Raw genomic sequence first — 18,483 nt, 5'->3', positions numbered from 1 at the left:
GAAGCTCTAGTATGGTTGCTACTATCTTGAGATTCATTCTCTACATTCTCATTATCCACATCATCTCTAGTATCTTCAACATCTCCAATTTCGCTCTTATCATGCATGTCACCTTCATTATCACCTACATCATCTTTAACCTCATCCTCTCTGCTTGGCTATTCATCAATCTCAAGATTGTCAAGATCTTCTTTTTTTGCCTCATCTAGCTTTAGTTTGGGCTTTGTAAGAGCTCCACTTGCACCACACCACTCTTGCAAGAAAGGGTTGCTATCTACAAGGGTAGAGCATTTTGATTTTAAAGCCATGGCTTCAAAATCATCTTTGCAAAGAGCAATACACATCATTTCTTTCGTAAGCTTTGCTCCAACACAACCCCACTACAATATATCTCAAGAATGTAGTTGTGTTTTGGAAAAAATCCTATAATGAGGCCATCGATAAGGCTTATATACCCTAAGTATTGATTTTGACTCTAAAAGCCTGAAATAGACACCTTCTGTGTCAGCACTTTATCAATGGTCTCAAATTTCTCAATCTTTCTTACAAAAAAAACCATAAGTGCAATCTCAACCTTCTGTGTCACCACTTTATCAGTGGTCTCAAATTTCTCAATCTTTCCTATAAAAAAAACCATAGGTGGAATCTCAATTGTTCCAACTATCTATGCATCACCTTTTTGTTTGTGTATCACACCAAATTTATAATGCACCTTTGTTGATTGTCTAATAGCTCCTTCAACAAGCATCCTAATGGTGATAAAATTAATAAAGCACACTAGAACATATTCATACTATGAATTGAGTGTGCTCACGGAAAGTGCCAAGCTAGAGAAAAATTCCATAGAGAGTTGCTCTTTTGTGCAATATACATCTAGTACTACTACTTGGAATAGTACATGTGCTTTAGACCAAAAACATTTAATTTTTATGATATCATATCTACCCCTTATGTTGTGTAAGGAATATAGTCCTGTTGGGGTACAATGCCCATAGCTATTCTATATAGGTGATTGAGCAAGGTCATTGCACTTTTTGGAAGAGAGGGATTCTTTTTTAATTAGTTGAGAGTCCCTAATAAGGACCAAATTGTCATTTAATTGTATTGGTAATCCACTGGGTTATATTTCTTACACACTTGTTGCCAATCTAGATTTTCCCTTGTTAGATTTAAATAAAAGCAATTATTGTAGTTTTTAGTATTGAATCTATCTTCAAATCCCAAGCCATCTCCTTCATGTCCATTATTTAATGAGTATGCCTTCCCTTCTTAAGCAAAATTTCCTTGTTTAGGAGTGTTGCCTAGAGTTCTAGGATTTCACTCTTCTGGGGGCCTGAAATTCACTTGAACAACATGGACCCTAATGTTACTATTCTCAGTGCTTGTTGAATCTGCCCACCCTTTAGAGTCCGGGTTCTTGAACTTTCACGTGAACTTTCTCATCGAGTTTCTAGTTTTGTATTTGGAAGTTGGCCTCATGCATATAGCTTCATGATCTTTACCCAATTCCTCCATACGTCATCCTCACATAAAAGGAAATGCTAATCACTTTTTATAAATCCCTTTTGCAATGTGTGCTCTATGGTCACCACAAAGGCCTATAGATTTGAAAAGTACAAATCACTTCCAAGTATAGATCAGTATAACAACGGTTAGCATTCATCCTTGTAGGGTTTCAAGTTGAACATCTCATGTTATTCACTATAAAATGGTATGATAAACATGCATCTATGGTTTTTATGATCAATTGTTAGTGCACACTAGGGTATGGAAGTGAGTCTCAAACTTGAGTTTGATGCTCATTGGCTAATGTTACAACACCATACAGAAACGAGATTCAAACTTAATATTGAGACTCACTTTCTAGGATTAAACTAGCATATGGAGGTGAGCTTCATCACTTTCTTTACATTTAAGATTAGTTGAAGAGAGCCTAGTATTCATGCTTGCAAAGATTGCTTTATTGCACACATTAAGATGAGTAAGAAAACATGTACATGTGTGTTTCTAAGATCTAGCAAAGAACCAAAATAGTAAATTCAGAGATTGGAAGTCTCTCTTATTTGGTTGACACTAGGTGGAGGTTTAGAAGGACGATCGTTTGCATTCAATTGTGCTCGTGCTTGCATCAACTAATTGAGAAAGCGCTCCTTTTGCATTGACTTGGCAACATATATGTTTGCATCTTTGAAGATTCCTTGTGTGATCTTGGGAGGATAGTTGAGAATTATCTTAAATCTCCTATAACTAACTTGATGACACAATTGAGGAGTCACCTTTGGAAAATTCGCATTTTATAACCATTTTTATCACTAATGGAGTGCTAACTAGAGATTATCCAATACTCAACCTTAGGTATATCTTCTATGGCAAGTTTGTAAAGGGAAAGTTTACTAGCACGATCAAGGAGAGTCAATATTGCCAAAATATCATCTTGCTTTGTGTCTTCAATAAAATTTAGTGTTAGAATCTTAACCCAACCCATATTTAATAATCTATACACATAGTTTGAAGGAGCAAGGAAACATCTCATCAGATCAATGTAGAGAGAAGACATCCTCTACAATGAAAGGATAATAAACCTACCTGATTTCTAAGAAAGTCATTGCCTTGTTATCTTGATTTGAAGCGTCCACTGCTACTAACTCATCTGAAACCTTAGCATCTTTTGAACCACTTGAACTCTTGGCTCTTTGGCTCTTTGGCTCTTTGGCTTTTTGATAACTTTTCTTGGACTTGATCTTTTGGAGCACTTGCACTCTTGGATTTTTGCATCTTTGATAACTTTTCTTGAATGTGATCTTTTGAACCACTTGCACTTAGGGGATCCTTTTCATTTCTCTTCTTAATCATGAGCACGTGCACCTCTTGCTCTGGGAAATGTGGTTTGGCATCACCTTCAATTTCACTTATATGAGGGACATCAAGCACATTATTTTCTTCACCTTCCTTTGCACTATGCTTTTGAAGAGCTTGCTCTGGTTGTGATTGCTCTACCTTTCTTCTCCAAAGCCTTCCTAGCTTGAGTTTCTGTAGTCTCCCTAGCAGGAAGATCCTTCTTTTGTAAATATAGGGCCCACTTTGCTTGCCTCACCACTTTCACTAGGTCTTCCAAACTATTGACCCGTGAACCTTCTTCATTGGAGAAGCTATTTATTTTCAATCCTAGATTTACTATAGAAAATTTTTTCCCCTTATTTACTACCACTCATATCTATTGGATTGAAAGTATCCAATGATAAGCAAACTTGTTTACTTTTATGATCTCTCTTGCTCATAGTATATTGCATGTAAGGCATGTGATTGCTGTCCCATCCAAGTTGTCTTTGGCAATAACAACAACACCCATATCTCCATATATCATATTAGGTGTTGAGAAAGGTAGAGATAAAGGTCACCTTTGAAGATTCCATTGATATCATAGCTATCCACAAACTACTTCATTTCTTCTTCCTTAGTTATTTTGTAAGTTTTATCCACCTTGATTCTAGGAGCGATGCTTTTGATGGTACTTACAATTTCAAGAGTATCCAATGTAAATACTTCTCCATGTGATTCCAAGGTAACCACTAGAATCCATTCCTATGAAAAGAAAGAAGTATTTCAAGCTTAAAAATATTGGCTATGAAAACTCTCTAATTGAATCAGAAATCTCAAAATAGACAGCTTCAATGGAGGCTACATCTCGTGAGGATTAAGTTTAATTTTGGTTTAGCTAATATTAAGATTTAGCCTCACTTTCTAGTTCTACCCTTGCACATGAAGATGAGGCTCAATTTGAGCCTCAAGGTTGGACAAGTTTCGCTTGCTAGATTCACACTCACAATTGAAGTGAGGCTTTAACTTAAGTGGCTCACTTACTAGGGTTTAACTAGAACATGGAGTGAGGCTTGAACTTAAAGTTAAATGTTGAGACTTTGGTAGATTTAAAGTTAGGTTTTATATTTGAGCTACTGTCCCTTAATAGCTGCAATTCGTTATTAAGGCTCATACATAGGCTTAAGCCTCACTTTCCAGTTTATGTTACGTTAGTAGAGGAACACACTTATGATTTTGAGTTACTCATATACTGTGGAAGCTTCTCAACATAATGCCAATTCTGTATTATCCTAAAAACTAGAGAAGTTGAGAAGATAAAACATTGGAAGAAAGCAATAATTGTCAAGCAAAAACGGCACACACTTTATCTAACCAAGTAAGTTCTTCTACCTTGTCGCTTTTGAAAATTTATTTGTTAAGTTAACTAGTTAGTAAAAATCAATTTTATTAATATTCCTAAATGAAAACTTAGATTAGCGATTAGTAACTTTCTTGTTGTGTTATAGCCTTCTCATGAGCAACAATAGTAGGTTATTATGAGCTTGAAAAACAAGGCTAGAGAGAAGTAATAGAGATTATAGAGAGATGAGAGAGGAGGGAAAATTGATTAGGAACAATTAGTGATAGATTATTGAGAGATTCATGACAAAGTAGTGATAGATTAGGAAGGATTAGTAACATATTAGAAGGGAGAGAGACGGCAGGTTGGAGCACTACAAGGATATAAGAGGATAGTGACTGCCATTTTCGACACAAATTAGCAATTGGGCTATTTGCGCTGCTATTTCATCACAAATGCAACGCAAATAGTGACGCAAATAGCAACGCAAATAGTGATGGTACTTAGATGAAAAAAACCGGGCCAAATCTCGAGTGCGGCATTTTGCGTGAAAGAGGAAGCTAATTGCATCGTGTGTTTGAGAGGGAGAGGGAGAGAAAGAGGGAGAAGGAGAGCTTCTCATCGCCGCCGCTGCCATTGGCGAAGAAGAGAAGGAACTGCACGAAGGGCGAAGAGGAGCCACCATGGCAAAGAGGAGCCGCGAAATCCATCCTTAGACCTTTGCGGTGAGTGCATTGCTTCCTCTTGGTCAAGATCACAAGGCGTATCTTAATGAGCATGTTCCATGTCCTTGCTCTCAATGTAAGTTGAAAATTAGACGAAAATGTCGATTGTCTATGGAACACGTACAAGGCTTCGGCGAGTTTCAATCAGAGATCATTGATCAAGCGATATCAAATTTTGAGAAATGGTAATAAAAGTGTATATTAATCATACATTGTATTTACAAACTAATTGAATATCATATACAAAAACATTGGATGTGGTCGTACAATTTATTACAAGGAGGTAATGTCTCATCCCAAGGAGGAGTGCACCTTTTGCGGCCAATTAGAAGAGTTCGTGGACGTGTGATTGATGGAGTGCCTAAGCCAATCCACCACTTGAATGGTACTACCCAATCTATACCATTAATACCAGAGGAGACATGCAGCCTTCCAGAATTTTCTACAATCTTGGAGCCTGAGATAAAACCAATGATCCATGCGTTGATGCCCACGGATGTTGAGACATCTGATCCGCTTAGAGAGGAAGCATCCATACCATTATATGATGGGTGTCGAGTATCTCACCTGAAGATACTGCTTGAACTCCTAAGTGTGCAAGTAAAATACGGGTGGAGCGATGCGAGTGTGACCAAGTTGTTCAAGGACCTTCTATGTATGCTTCATTGATTTCTTTTCGGCACCATCATTTTAAAAAATTGTGTTTTTTCAAGGTGTTTTATGATTTTTTTTTTAGGTATCATATATTACCACTTGCAAATACCATACCTGAGTCTCGTGATGATACACGACATGTTTTACGAAAGCTTGGCATGGACTTCAACATCATCCATGCATGTGTCAACAATTGCGTGTACTATTTCGAGAAGAATATGAGACTATGGAGACATGTCCAAAGTGTGGTGCTCATAAGTATCGATAGGACTTACAAGGGCAAACCATCCCTCAGAAAGTTCTTAGATACTTTTCGCTTATCCCTCGTATACATCACATGTTTTTCATACATCCAGCATGGCGAGCTTGACAATGTTGTCGCAACGTGCAGGGTTGAAGGTTTCAAGCCAAGTTCTTGAAGATAAGAGACAGTAGGGTGAATGTAGATTTAGGGAGAGGAGTAGAAGGAAGAGAAGGGATTCAAAGAGACTGAAGATGTAGAAGAATACTCTAAAAAAAATTTAGAAAATATAGAAGGATACTAACAGAGATGAAGCCTGACAATTTCTTTCAGCATTATGAGAAAATATAACTCTAATAGACAAAAACATGTACAAAATAATACCTTCATGTATGTTGCTCAGATCACCAATCTGATGCCTCCATTAGCTCCGAAAGAGGGGTTAAATATTAGGACACCTGCCCAAAATTCAGCCAGATCACTCATTCTTCATCTCCCACTTCAGAGTGCCGTTCACTGCTTGAAAACAATGATCGTGCGTCGCACGATTTCATCAATCTCTCTTTTTACATAAAATCCTCTCAAATTGGCTGAAAGCTACATGCTTTATTTAACATCTCATCCTAATCTAAAAGTTGTCAGTTTTTATGGATTTTTACAAGAGATAATATCTAGAATATCAAAAGTTGACTAAAAACTTATCCAAAAAATCCTAATATTTTGAACCATGGACACTAACACTAATGCCTAAAGTGGCATTGACTCTCTAAATCTAAAAGGAAACCACACTCTAGATTTTTTTACAGAGTGTGCACATAGCAGCACGACAACGTGGCATGCGCATAATAGATCCACAAATGGAGTTCAACGAATATCAACGGATTTATGTGTATGGAGCCACATTGACTCTACCTTTTCAGGCTTTGCCGAGATCCAAGGATGAGCAAGTGCGATGGTCGACGGTCCGCCAATATTCGAGCCATTCTCATGTGAACCATGCATGACTTTTCAGGATTCGAGGAGTGCTCAGGTATTAGGCTTCCGTTCTCGTTGGTCATATCTATCATAGCTCATTCAAGTTTGTATTTGTTGGATAGAGGTGTTGGGATAGGTTTGGTTACCTCAGGTTATCATGTATGTCCATTGTGTGGGCCACAGTTAGAATCCCAAAGGTCACAAACCATGAAGAAGATGGTATATCAAGGACATGCCACTTTCTTCAGAGGGTCATGAACTGAGGGAAGGTTTTCTTAGACGACCTCCAACACGAATGAATGCCCAAAGCTGGTATGAGCAAAAAATGGTCCACACAGAGTTACATCCAAACGGAATGCGACATTTCTTAGTTTTCTACGAGTTGCCATATTAGACCCACTTATAGATCAACCACTTGTTAGATCTCATGCATATTTTCAAGAATGTGGGTAGCGTACTATGGGACCACATTATAGAAAAGAGAGACACTACAGGGGTACGAATGGATTTGAAGGTGGTAGGCAAGATGGAGGCGCTTTGGCCACAGTCAAGTGCTGATGACCACTTGCAGCTACTTTGTGCTCCTTGGGTTTTGTCCACTAAATAAGAGCTCATTGTGAAGCAAATTATCAAGTCTATCCACACTCCGACGGGTATGATGCGTTCTCTCAAGTTTGCATTTTCTAAAGACGACCAATTACCAAGGCTGAAATCCCATGATTGGCATAAGATATGTCAAGTTTGTACTACGAATGAATTATAAGTGGCGTGCGTATTTTGCTATTGGGAGTGTAGTTGTTGTTCGTAATGCTTCTTCATTTGTGGCAGTTTGTACTATCGATCCCAATCGCAGGATGCCTTACTCCAAAAATACGCGGGGCGATTTATAAGTTGTCAAATTTAGTGCAATGGATCTCAAAGAAGGAGATCAAGACATCCTCTATTGAATTCGCAAGGCGGGGAGCAGTGAAGAGACAATCTGTCTCTTTGAGAAGTATATGCCCACCAGCATTCTCATGATACAAACCCACCTTCTGGTGCATCTTGTAGATGAAGTGGAGATTGCTAGATCTATCCATATGCGATGGATGTTCTTCTTGGAGCGCTTCATGAAAACCCTAAAAGGCTTTGTATGACAATGAGCTTGGTTGGAAGGTAGCTTGGCTGAAGGTTGATTGGTGTCTAAGGCATTAGTGCATATTTCACAGTGGCTACCAACGGTGGATTCAGATAACATTATGCTGAGAGTATACTATGGTCACTGAAGGACAAGGATAGACTGATCTGAGATGTGATGGTTGGAAATGGAGTGGAAAAAAGAATGGATGCTGCAATGGAGGAGAAAGTGAATCATTTTTGTATGTTGCACCATGCCTCCATGGAGACGTGGCTCGCTAGGTACGAGCATGCCGGGAAAGATTGGGAAGAAGTGCAATTTGAATTTTTACATAGTATACGCCATCAATCGATTTGATATTCTGAGGGCATGGAGGAGATACTGCAGTTTATGTCAACAAGATGACTGCATGGAGCCTTGAGCATAGCGTCTCATGAAGGGGTGGAGGTCTCAACTAAGGACTGGGAATTCTCGTGGGGATGGAGTCCAAAGGTGATGATGTGTTTAGGGTTTGTCGTATCTAAATTTTATATGCAACAAATAATTGAATGTTTCAATGTATAATACAAAATATACAGTGCAACATGGTCGCGTGGATGACATTTCCATGTGGAGTGTATCGACAAAATGCACACAATAAATTGTGGTATCATGGCAAAGATGATGAGCAATGGATCCAAACACCGTTATAGATGAGATAGAGTATTTTGGGAACTTGCAAAGTATTATCACGATGGATCACCGTAGCTTCTCCATGATCCTATTCGATGTGTAGTGGTTCAAAGTGGTACTTGAAGGAGTTGAAGCAACAGTTTGACGAGGTCCATCTAGATTTCTCAAAATAGATTCTGAAAAAATATGAATGGATTTATGCGACACGTTTTTATTGCCGGCCCATTGTGAATAGGTGCATGAACTCATATTTTTTTAAAATTTTATTACAATATGATACATGTCATAAAAGTTAAATCTCTCTTGTCCGTGATTTTGAACATGTAATTTTCTATCCAAATCCCCGGCAACCTCAATGGTGGTATGCTGTATCTTTAGCTCCTCGAAGTGCGAGAGTATATGATCAAAGTAATGTTTTCAACATAGATGAGGAAAGTATGCAAATAGAGGGGTCGATATTGCAAGGGGTAGAGAGCGCCGAAAGCTTGGAGCATATAGAGGAGCCAAAATCGGGTAACAATGATGAAAATATAGGAGTTCAAGAATTCTTTGAGAACGAGGTCGACTCATCCTTTTGTGATGACCTATCTATTGAGCTTCCAGTGTATGTGGAGTTGTGTTAGGAGATTGGCAATATGGGACCATATGGTACTTCATACCTGGAGTATCCACCTACTCAATTCGTTGACGAATCGCTTGAAAGGGTACATAAGATATGTGTTTTAAGTAAGATCATTTTTTAAATATTTATATGAACATGCTTTGCTTGATTTATATTAATTATGCTAACATCATTTTTTGTCTGTGCAGGTGAACTTTGTGGATATTTGGATCCGCATGATGAGTCGAGGGATGAGCAATGAGGAGCTAGAGGAGATCTTCACACGTATGTCTCCAGATCAAATGGCTTGATTTAGAGATATGGCAGACTAGGAGCTGTCTCGGACACCATCAAGCCGTTCTGTTAGATCTACTTTGGTGTGCTATGATGCTTTAATTTAGAGTAGGTAGGTTCTTCACAGGCTGGATGATGGAGTGCATGTGTGTATACATATCACACAGATGATTTGAAGCATGCAAGGTACTTAAGAGTGGGGCCTCAAAGATCGAGTGGCTAAACACAGATGACCGACGTGCTGACTCCGAGAGGAGGCTATAGATTCTCCAGGACGTTGGAGACAGTAGGGCGAGGTGGTGAGGGAACCACTAGAGGCAGAAGTGGTCCATCATCTTGGGAGTGGTGGCCACATGACTTATCTAGAGGACTTTGTAAGTTTTTCTTTTGTTTTGCTTGCTTATTTTTTTGCAATATCCCTTGTACTGACAATCATGTTTCTAATAATTGTATTTTTTTTTCTTTGCAGCACTTCATTACAAATCGCGATCCCACTGGCCTAGAGACTCGATATGCAGAGAGACATGGTCTCACTGCATTGATCAACCAATTGTATGGACGCAGCGGCCCAGTAGGTCACTCATCTTTCTTATTCGTAGTTACTAATTTTAATTAAAATGCATTATTGTATGGTGGACTGATGTGTAGTTGTTTCTTTTTTTGCAGAGTCCGTTTGATGCTCCTTTGTGATGGGACGAGCTTTTGGATGGCGAGGATCTATAGCTCGCCCTTGGATCCATGGAACACACATCCTCTTCTTTTTTGGTCATGTGATTTATGTAGGCATTTTCTATGTACTATCTTAGTATCATCCTTTGTATCTTGCCATGACTGTACCGTCGCTTTCATTATGTAATCTTGTATTTATTTTATGTATCAGTCTTATGGATTCAAGTACACTTTGCCTTCATGGAGATGAGCATTGTATACATTATTGTAACTCTTTTGTATGGCCCAAATAAAGCACATAGTGCTATTCATGGCATGGCCACAATTTTTTTTTCCATGTAACCATTGCTATTAGCGACGCAGTTAGTGTCGCAAATCATCACTATATGCATCGTTGATAGTGACACAAATAGCAACGATAATAGCATCTGTTCTATGGAATCGCTAATACCGATGTTTTTTGCGATGACAAGGAAAAAAAAAATATGAACCTTTTCACTTTGAACATTGGTATGAGGCCTATATCTTATAGTGGAGAAGAGAGATGGAGAGAGGCAGATGGACAAAGAGAGATAGATAGAAAGAGGAGGATGTGGATTAGAGGAAGAATAGAGACATACACTGATTAGTGACAAGATTAGAGAGAGAGAGAGAGAGAGGAGAGTGAAGGACAATAGTAGACAAGGTCAGAGGAGCAAAGCTTTAATTCAGATTCAAGTAAGGGAAAAGAGAGAGAGAGAGAGAGAGAGAGAGAGAGAGAAACAAATGCAGACAAGGTTGCAATAGGTGAAGGTGATGTCAAACCAACTCCCAGTGTTGTTGCCGTGCATTGAGAGAATGAAAGGAAGAGAAAATGGAAAAGGGAAAAGAAAATGGCATTAAAAACTTATGCCTAAGTAATAATAATATTAAATCTCCCACACATTGAAAAAACTGAAGGGAGAGAATGGCAATTGTAGCTAATGGATCCTTGACACATCCTTAATTCCCATGTGGCTCCATGATTTAACATCATAATCTTGTGGGTTCTTGATACGTGGTTAATGGCTCCATGATTTGACCTCATGAGCTCATTTTTTTCACATTTATAAATTATTTATTTAAATGAGAGATACTACCTAAAACACATTTCGGAATACTATCTCGATGCACAATTCAAAATTTTTTATTATGAGAAATTGGTCTAACATAGCCAATTTGGTGATACACATCCAATGTTAACATTTATCCTTTGATGAGACTTTTATGCTTCAAATTAAGTGCAAACCATTAGAAAATCCCATGGCCATCTTGGTTGGAACTAGAGTTTGAGCCTCACAGAGAGATCATTCACTAACCAAACCGAAAAGCCTCAAAGTGAATTGCATGACCCTATGTTGCTCAAAGTCCATGATCATTATCTACAACAAAGTGTCATCATTCTCCAATCCTTCATCTAAAGTTTGAACAATTTCTATAAGCTATTGGGGTTATATTTGGTTCTATCCGTTTACTTGAAAAGTACCATACAACTCTTGCAGACTATAAATTGTCAATCGTTAGATAACACTTCAAAATTAAACTTAAATTCAAGCCTCTCAGTGAAGCTCATTGCTATCCTACCTAAGAGAAGATTTTAAGCCTTAAAGAGGTCTTTTAACCAACCAAAAAACTTAAAAGCCTCAAAGAGAAGTGTGACCATACTCTAGCCAAACTTGATAACCATTCTCTAGAAACCATTGTGAATTCATAGCCATTACCTGAGGCTCATCCTAAAAATCAAGCTATGAATTGTGGCTACCTTGAAGCCATACCTTTTATGAGGCTCACAACTAAAGCTCGCCTCGAATGCAAATTTTGGCCAACAATCAATGTAATTTGATTCTAAAACCTTGTGTTGAGATGCCATGTTACAATCAATATACTATAATGGAAATTTCAATACATGCAATTCTATTAATGAGCTTCACTAATTTCTCTTTGGCTTTTGTAGTGATTTGGGGTCTAAAATAATGCGATTCAATGTTTCTTGTTGATGGTTTTTCAAGAAAGGCACATGGATTGTTCATTCTCTTGATCCTTCTAAAAAGTGTTGATTTCAATTGATCGGTGCAACGTGTGTGGTCATACTTATTGTTGAGAGCTTTGACGATACATTATTGATTCCATTTATTACAATGGATGAAATAAATATGTCTCAAGTTGTTGGAAGCATTATCAAATGGCCATTGAATGGTATTGTCATTGACAAAGACAAAGTTGGTACAAGAAACAATATTTTTGAGGAAACAAATGTTGAGCAAGAGGATGACTTTATAGATAAAGAGAGTTGTAAAGAAAAAGAGTCATCCTATGGAATGATAATAGATCCACAAAACTTGGTGACGGTATGGTTTTGTTGGCCCACCCATATGAGGCCATAAACTATAGTGAACTAGGGGAGAGTAACTTTGGTGTCGTTGTTTTAGGATCCTTGGATCCATTAAAACCAATTAACATGGATGTGTTAAGTTTGGATTTAGTTAGACGGCCTATTAGTCAAATCACTTTTGAGAATGGTGAACCCTCAAGAGATAGGAAACCATATTCTACCATTCATAGAATTGAAGATAAAAGGATGAAAGAAAATATTGATATGTTTGAGAACCTAGATGGTTTTAACAATGAAGATAAAAATGATGGCATGTTTCATAATAATGACAATAGTATTGAAGCTAGGAGTGATAGTACATAATTAGGTTTCCTTCTTCAAGATGAGGATGTAAGAGGAGAGGATGCCATGATTAGTGACTATGATAGCATAGATGGAACACTAAAGAAATGAAGTTATGTGCATAGAGTAGGTGTTCAAATAAGAAACATGACCCCTAAATTTGGTAAAAGATGTGATATTGCAAACGTCCATCAAGTTGTAGCAATTGATTTTTGTGAACAAAGATATTGCCAAATTGAAAATAGATCAAAACTCATGCAATGAGGTTAGACTTCTAGGGGTAGATCTATTCTAGTCGATGCATGTATATTCTAGATTGTATGAGCATTGCCTACAAACATCACCAAGATGAGGACTACTTTGAGTTTAGGTTTGATGGAAAAAAGGTTTTTAAAAGCATGGTATATAATGCATGGCATATGAAAACCAACATTCTATAGGCTTTTAAAAAAATCATATATTGCGCAAGGAATCCATATCATGGGAACATTAGAATAATTAGGAAGGGTATTTCACATGTGGAGATGGAAAAATCACTCATATAGGGTTTCATTGACAATAATGTAGATCAAATGCCACACAATTCAAAAACATATATGCATGAGGGTTGTGAAATGCAATGTGGGTGCTATCATCAATTTGATATTTAACGTGAAGTGAGTGACATTTTCGTCACACTCAACTACAAAATAATATCATAACCAACTTTCTCAACGTTGTGGAACACAATCTTCAAGACAATCTCTTTATAAAAAAATAGTACATTCTCTAAATCTAACATTTACACAGCAATAAAGGTCAAACTGGAGTCAACTAGGAGTCAAGAGGAGTGTGCCCCATACTTTGCACAAAGGAGGGCATACATGTTGCAATAAATGAGTTGTAGAAATCTATACTATGCATGGAGAAGCTTGTTAGAAATGTACCTCAACAAGTTATTGTGCATTATACATGATAAAAAGGACTAAAATAAGACTGCTATATCACAAATCAAACTAGTTCCCAAATCACTAAGTGGTGTTGAGAGGCTTCCAATATCCTTGACATGAATGCTCACACATGGACATGGAAAAACTGCTTATGGTTACTTTGTATTGGGGTTATGGCCAAGTGATCCCAACTTCACAATTCATTGCTCTCAAAATGCATGAGGGATTTGGAAAGAAAAGAGAAACACATGTATGGTGAGCTCAGAAAACTCAGCTGTTTCATCTCAAATAGATATTTTTGATTGTGTTTGGCTACTAAAGCAAATGTACAAGAAGTAGAGCCCTTTCAATCAAGGATCGATAACAACATGACTTTGTGTGAAGGTTGTACACCATGAGATCTAAGGATATTCTAGATTTTGGGAAGAACATTGCTATTGCAAATTGACAATTGTGGCTCTAAACAAGAATCAATATGTATTTTCCTATCTATCACTATTGGTTACATGAAGGGTATTCCAAATGGTGCAGCTTGGATTTCTAATGGTTGGTCATACTCATGAGGACATTGATACACTATTCAGACACTCTTATAAAAATCTTAGGAAAAAATCACCTTTACATTCCCACATTTGATGAAGATATTTAATGAGTGTGTTAGCATGCATCTTGTACCAATTCTCTTGCAAAGGGTGGCTAAGTTGTTCAAGTAATTTGTAAAAGGGTGTCTACAGAATGGATCAAACAATCTAATGGGTCATTCAAAGCCTTGTAGTTTAGATTCTACATGAGTGATGGCATACCTCTGATTCAATACAAAGTAAACCCCAAAAATATTGACTGGCTACCGGAAAGTGGTATAGAGCTATGGAAAGTAAATGATGAAGCAGGACCCAAGATTTCTAAAGGTGTCTGGGAAGTATTGTCACCCTTTGATTATGTGAAAGACAATGAGAAGCCAGTGGAAGGCTTAAAAAGGTCTATTAATTGGGGGAAAGACCACTTGCAAGACAAAGAAGAGAAATCTAACTATGCTATTTGGATCAAACCAGTACTCACATATTGGGAGAATGTGATTCAAGCTATACAAACATCTAGAGCAAGGGAGCGTACTTTATTTCATGACTTTTGGCCAAGGAGTGCATGCACACATGATATGACTCTAGAGTTTTGAACAAAAGATATTCCAGAAGGAGGAATTGATGAAAATGAAGGGAACTATTATGGTCCAATGCATAACAAACTTTCTAAGGAGTTCAACCCAATGGTTGATCTGGCAAAGTCTGGCTTTGTCCTTGTACAACCTTGTAATGCAGACTATCTAGTATGGCTAGGAGTGACAACAACTGGTGTTGATTAAAACAAAGAGTCAACAAACTACTTGAGAGTTAAGATATAATATTAGGAACCAATTTCAAAGAAAAAGAATGCGATGTCGTACTGCTACATGGACACAATGTGAAAAACCATGGAGTGCATCATCATCTAGCTTTCTTATTAATCTAGAGAGTCAATGTCATATTAGTCATTAGTGTTAGTGTCCATAGTATAGATGGTTCAAAAATATGAGATTTTTAAATAATTTAAGCCTATTTTAAAAATTTGAATATTATTTCTTGTAGATATCCTAAAAAAGTGTAGAAAACTCCTAGAATAGGGTGTCATGCAAAAAGAAATTTGCTTTTCAACTAGTTTGGGAGATCTAAAAAGAAGGGCTCCTGAATTCATGCGACACATGATTGTAGTTTTCAGGCAACAAACACCACCCCGGACGGTGAAGAAGGAGAAAGAGAGATTCGGGAGAATTTTAAACAGGTGTCCTATGGTTTTACCTTTGTTTCAAAGCCAATAGAACCGTCAGATTTGCCATTTGAGCAGTAGAGAAGAAACTAGTGTTTGGTATACGTTGTCAAGTGTTTTTTTTGAAACTCAAAAGCCCTAGTCAAATTATAGTTAGGTTTTATTTCTACTAGCTTAGTTGTTTGTGTGATAGTTTGTTTTGTTATTTCGTAGTTGGATTTCTTGTGTTTGTCTAGCTTAGGATTTGTTTCTGTCATTTTGTTTAATTTGTTGAGTGTGAAACTTAATAGCCTTGGTCGAGCTTGGTATTTTTTTGGACAAGATGAAGCTTGTGTTTGTCAATAGCTACCGAACATTGAGGAAACCAAGGGAAAGGTTGAGTTCAAGGCAAGTTGAGAGAAAATCTTTTGAGGAGAAGAGAGTTAGTTATGCCTATCTTGAGAGAGGTATACTATATTCTCTATTTAGGAGAGATGAGTTGACTTGTGAGAAATCAATTGAAGTATGTGAGGAGAAACTCCCTAGGGTGGTTGAGGAGAAAAATACTTGTTTGACTGATTGGAGTGAAGAGTCTAGGAGTGTGAATTCATACCCATTGACCACGGATACTTTTAGTTCAGTGATTAGTGATTTAACTAAAGAAGAGGGATCAACTGATGATACTTTGGAGCTTGAGGACTATAAAGATGAGCTAGAGATGGATCTGAGTTGTAAAGAAGAAAATGAGAGACCAGATTGTTTTAAGGACAAAGAGTTCTAATGTTCCTTGGGAGAGGATGAGATCAAGAAAGTTTTGATATTTCTGATGAGGGAAGGTGTGATGAAAGTTCTGATAGTCATGGCAGTACTGAAGAGAGTAAAGACAATTTAGAGAGTGAGCTTGTTTGCCTTGGTGATAGTATAGATAAATCTGATTGCTTGAGATGAAGAAAGAATAGAGGATGATTTTTTGAGTCTTTTGAAAAACTATGAGGGGGAGGGCTTAGAAACTGTAAGTTTTCAAGATGAAGTTAAGGGTTCGAATTTGTTGCTTGATGAGTTTGTTGAGATTTGTTGTGAGTTTGATGATCAAGAGAGTATAGAGGTTTCTATCTCATGTTCTGATTTTGGTGTCAGTGTTATTGACTCAGTTGAGTCTTGTGAGTTGGTTGGTGATGTTTTGAGTTGCCCTGAAAAGGCTTTTATTTGTGGTGTTGATGATGTTATTTTGAGTAGACCTAATCTCTTACTCCTTGATAGTTGTGTAGATAATTATTTGGTTGATTTTGGCAACAATGTCAAAGAGAAAACTTCATCTGATAGTCTTTTAGTTTCTTTGAGTTCTCCTGAAGTTGTAGATGAATTAGTGGATGAATTAGAGATTGGCAACAAAGAAAGGGTCAAAACTTTATTTAGAGACTCTAAAAGTAACACCATTTTTCCTAGGGAGGATGGGTGGGATATGAAGATTTTTTATTATGGTTGGGATTTGAAGAATTTGGAGGATGATGTATTTTCCTTAGATGGAGAGGATTGTCTCAAGGATTTTGATGAGAATTTCATGGATGAGTTTTGTCTACTTGTAAAGAAGTTGTTTGAGAGAAATGTGCCATTTGTGTTTGTTGAGAAGATTGTGGGTAGATCGTTGGTTTTGATTTTTGATTGGTACATAAATGTTGTATCGTTTTATGAAAGCAACTGCTGCACATGAGTGTTTGCAGACTAGGGGAAGGGCTAAATATGTCAAGTGTTTTTTTTGAAACTCAAAAGCCCTAGTCAAATTATAGTTAGGTTTGATTTCTACTAGCTTAGTTGTTTGTGTGATAGTTTGTTTTGTTATTTCGTAGTTGGATTTCTTGTGTTTGTCTAGCTTAGATTTTGTTTCTGTCATTTTGTTTAATTTGTTGAGTGTGAAACTTGATAGCCTTGGTCGAGATTGGTATTTTTTTGGACAGGATGAAGCTTGTGTTTGTCAATAGCTACCGAACATTGAGGAACAAGGTATGTTTTTTTGTCGAGACTCTTGTACATCACAGGGGATAATGGGTTCACGAGCACTTCACCTTGCACTTGTTGATGCACTGCACTCGGGGGTCATCTCCTATTCTTATCAAATACTTCCATGCCATGGATTGGGATTATGCACGCATTGCACCATCATTGAGCACTAGCACAACATGAGGTCTGTTGCAGCTATATGCAATAAATTTTAGATGCACATGCACATGAGAGAGCACCTGTTATTGAGCATGCACATTTCTTGCACGCACGATATTTGGGATGCTCATCACAAAGTTAGGAACCTCTGGTTGAGTGTGTAAGGAGGTTGGGTGAGTTAAAAGGGTCGTGAAGGACGCCATCAATTGTGAGATGGGTTGTTCATATCTGGCCAACATCTTGAGGACCATCATTTTCTTGAGAGATTGTGAGAATTGGATGGGAGGAGCGGAGTATGTTATATTTTTTTGCTGAGAGTTGAGAGGTGAGGATAAGGATTTAAATAATTAAGGAATTTTGTTTGCATTATGTATGACGCACAAGCACATGTAGATAGGCTAGGCACATTTCTTCAATGCATTTATAACTTTTTGTGTGTAGCATCGATTGATTGATTGCATATCATGGTTCCGATATTGCATATTTCTCAAATCAAGAGTGGATGAGCACAAAGTTCTATTTCATACAATATTCTTGCTAGGGCACGTTTCATAAAAAACAGGTTCATATCCAGAGAATGTTTATTTTGAAGACTCAAGGATCAAAGGAAAAGATCGTACGCTTTACATCGTCAACGAGTATTTCTTGAAGAAAAAGAGGACATGTGTGCTGAAAGTGTGTGCAATTACAAGAACAATAGGCCAAGGAAGAGAATAAGTCGTCCAAATTAAAAGATGGAGAAAAATGATGCGATTTATGAAAATCAATATTTTTGCTTAGTTTTGATGGATTTTCATAATTCTGCCAGCATTGGCTTGT

Source organism: Lygodium microphyllum, chromosome 21, assembly GCF_053477565.2.
Source record: "Lygodium microphyllum isolate KBCC chromosome 21, Lygodium_microphyllum_v1.1.10, whole genome shotgun sequence".
Classification (NCBI taxonomy): Eukaryota; Viridiplantae; Streptophyta; class Polypodiopsida; order Schizaeales; family Lygodiaceae; genus Lygodium; species Lygodium microphyllum.
Note: the sequence above shows the minus strand (reverse complement) of the source record.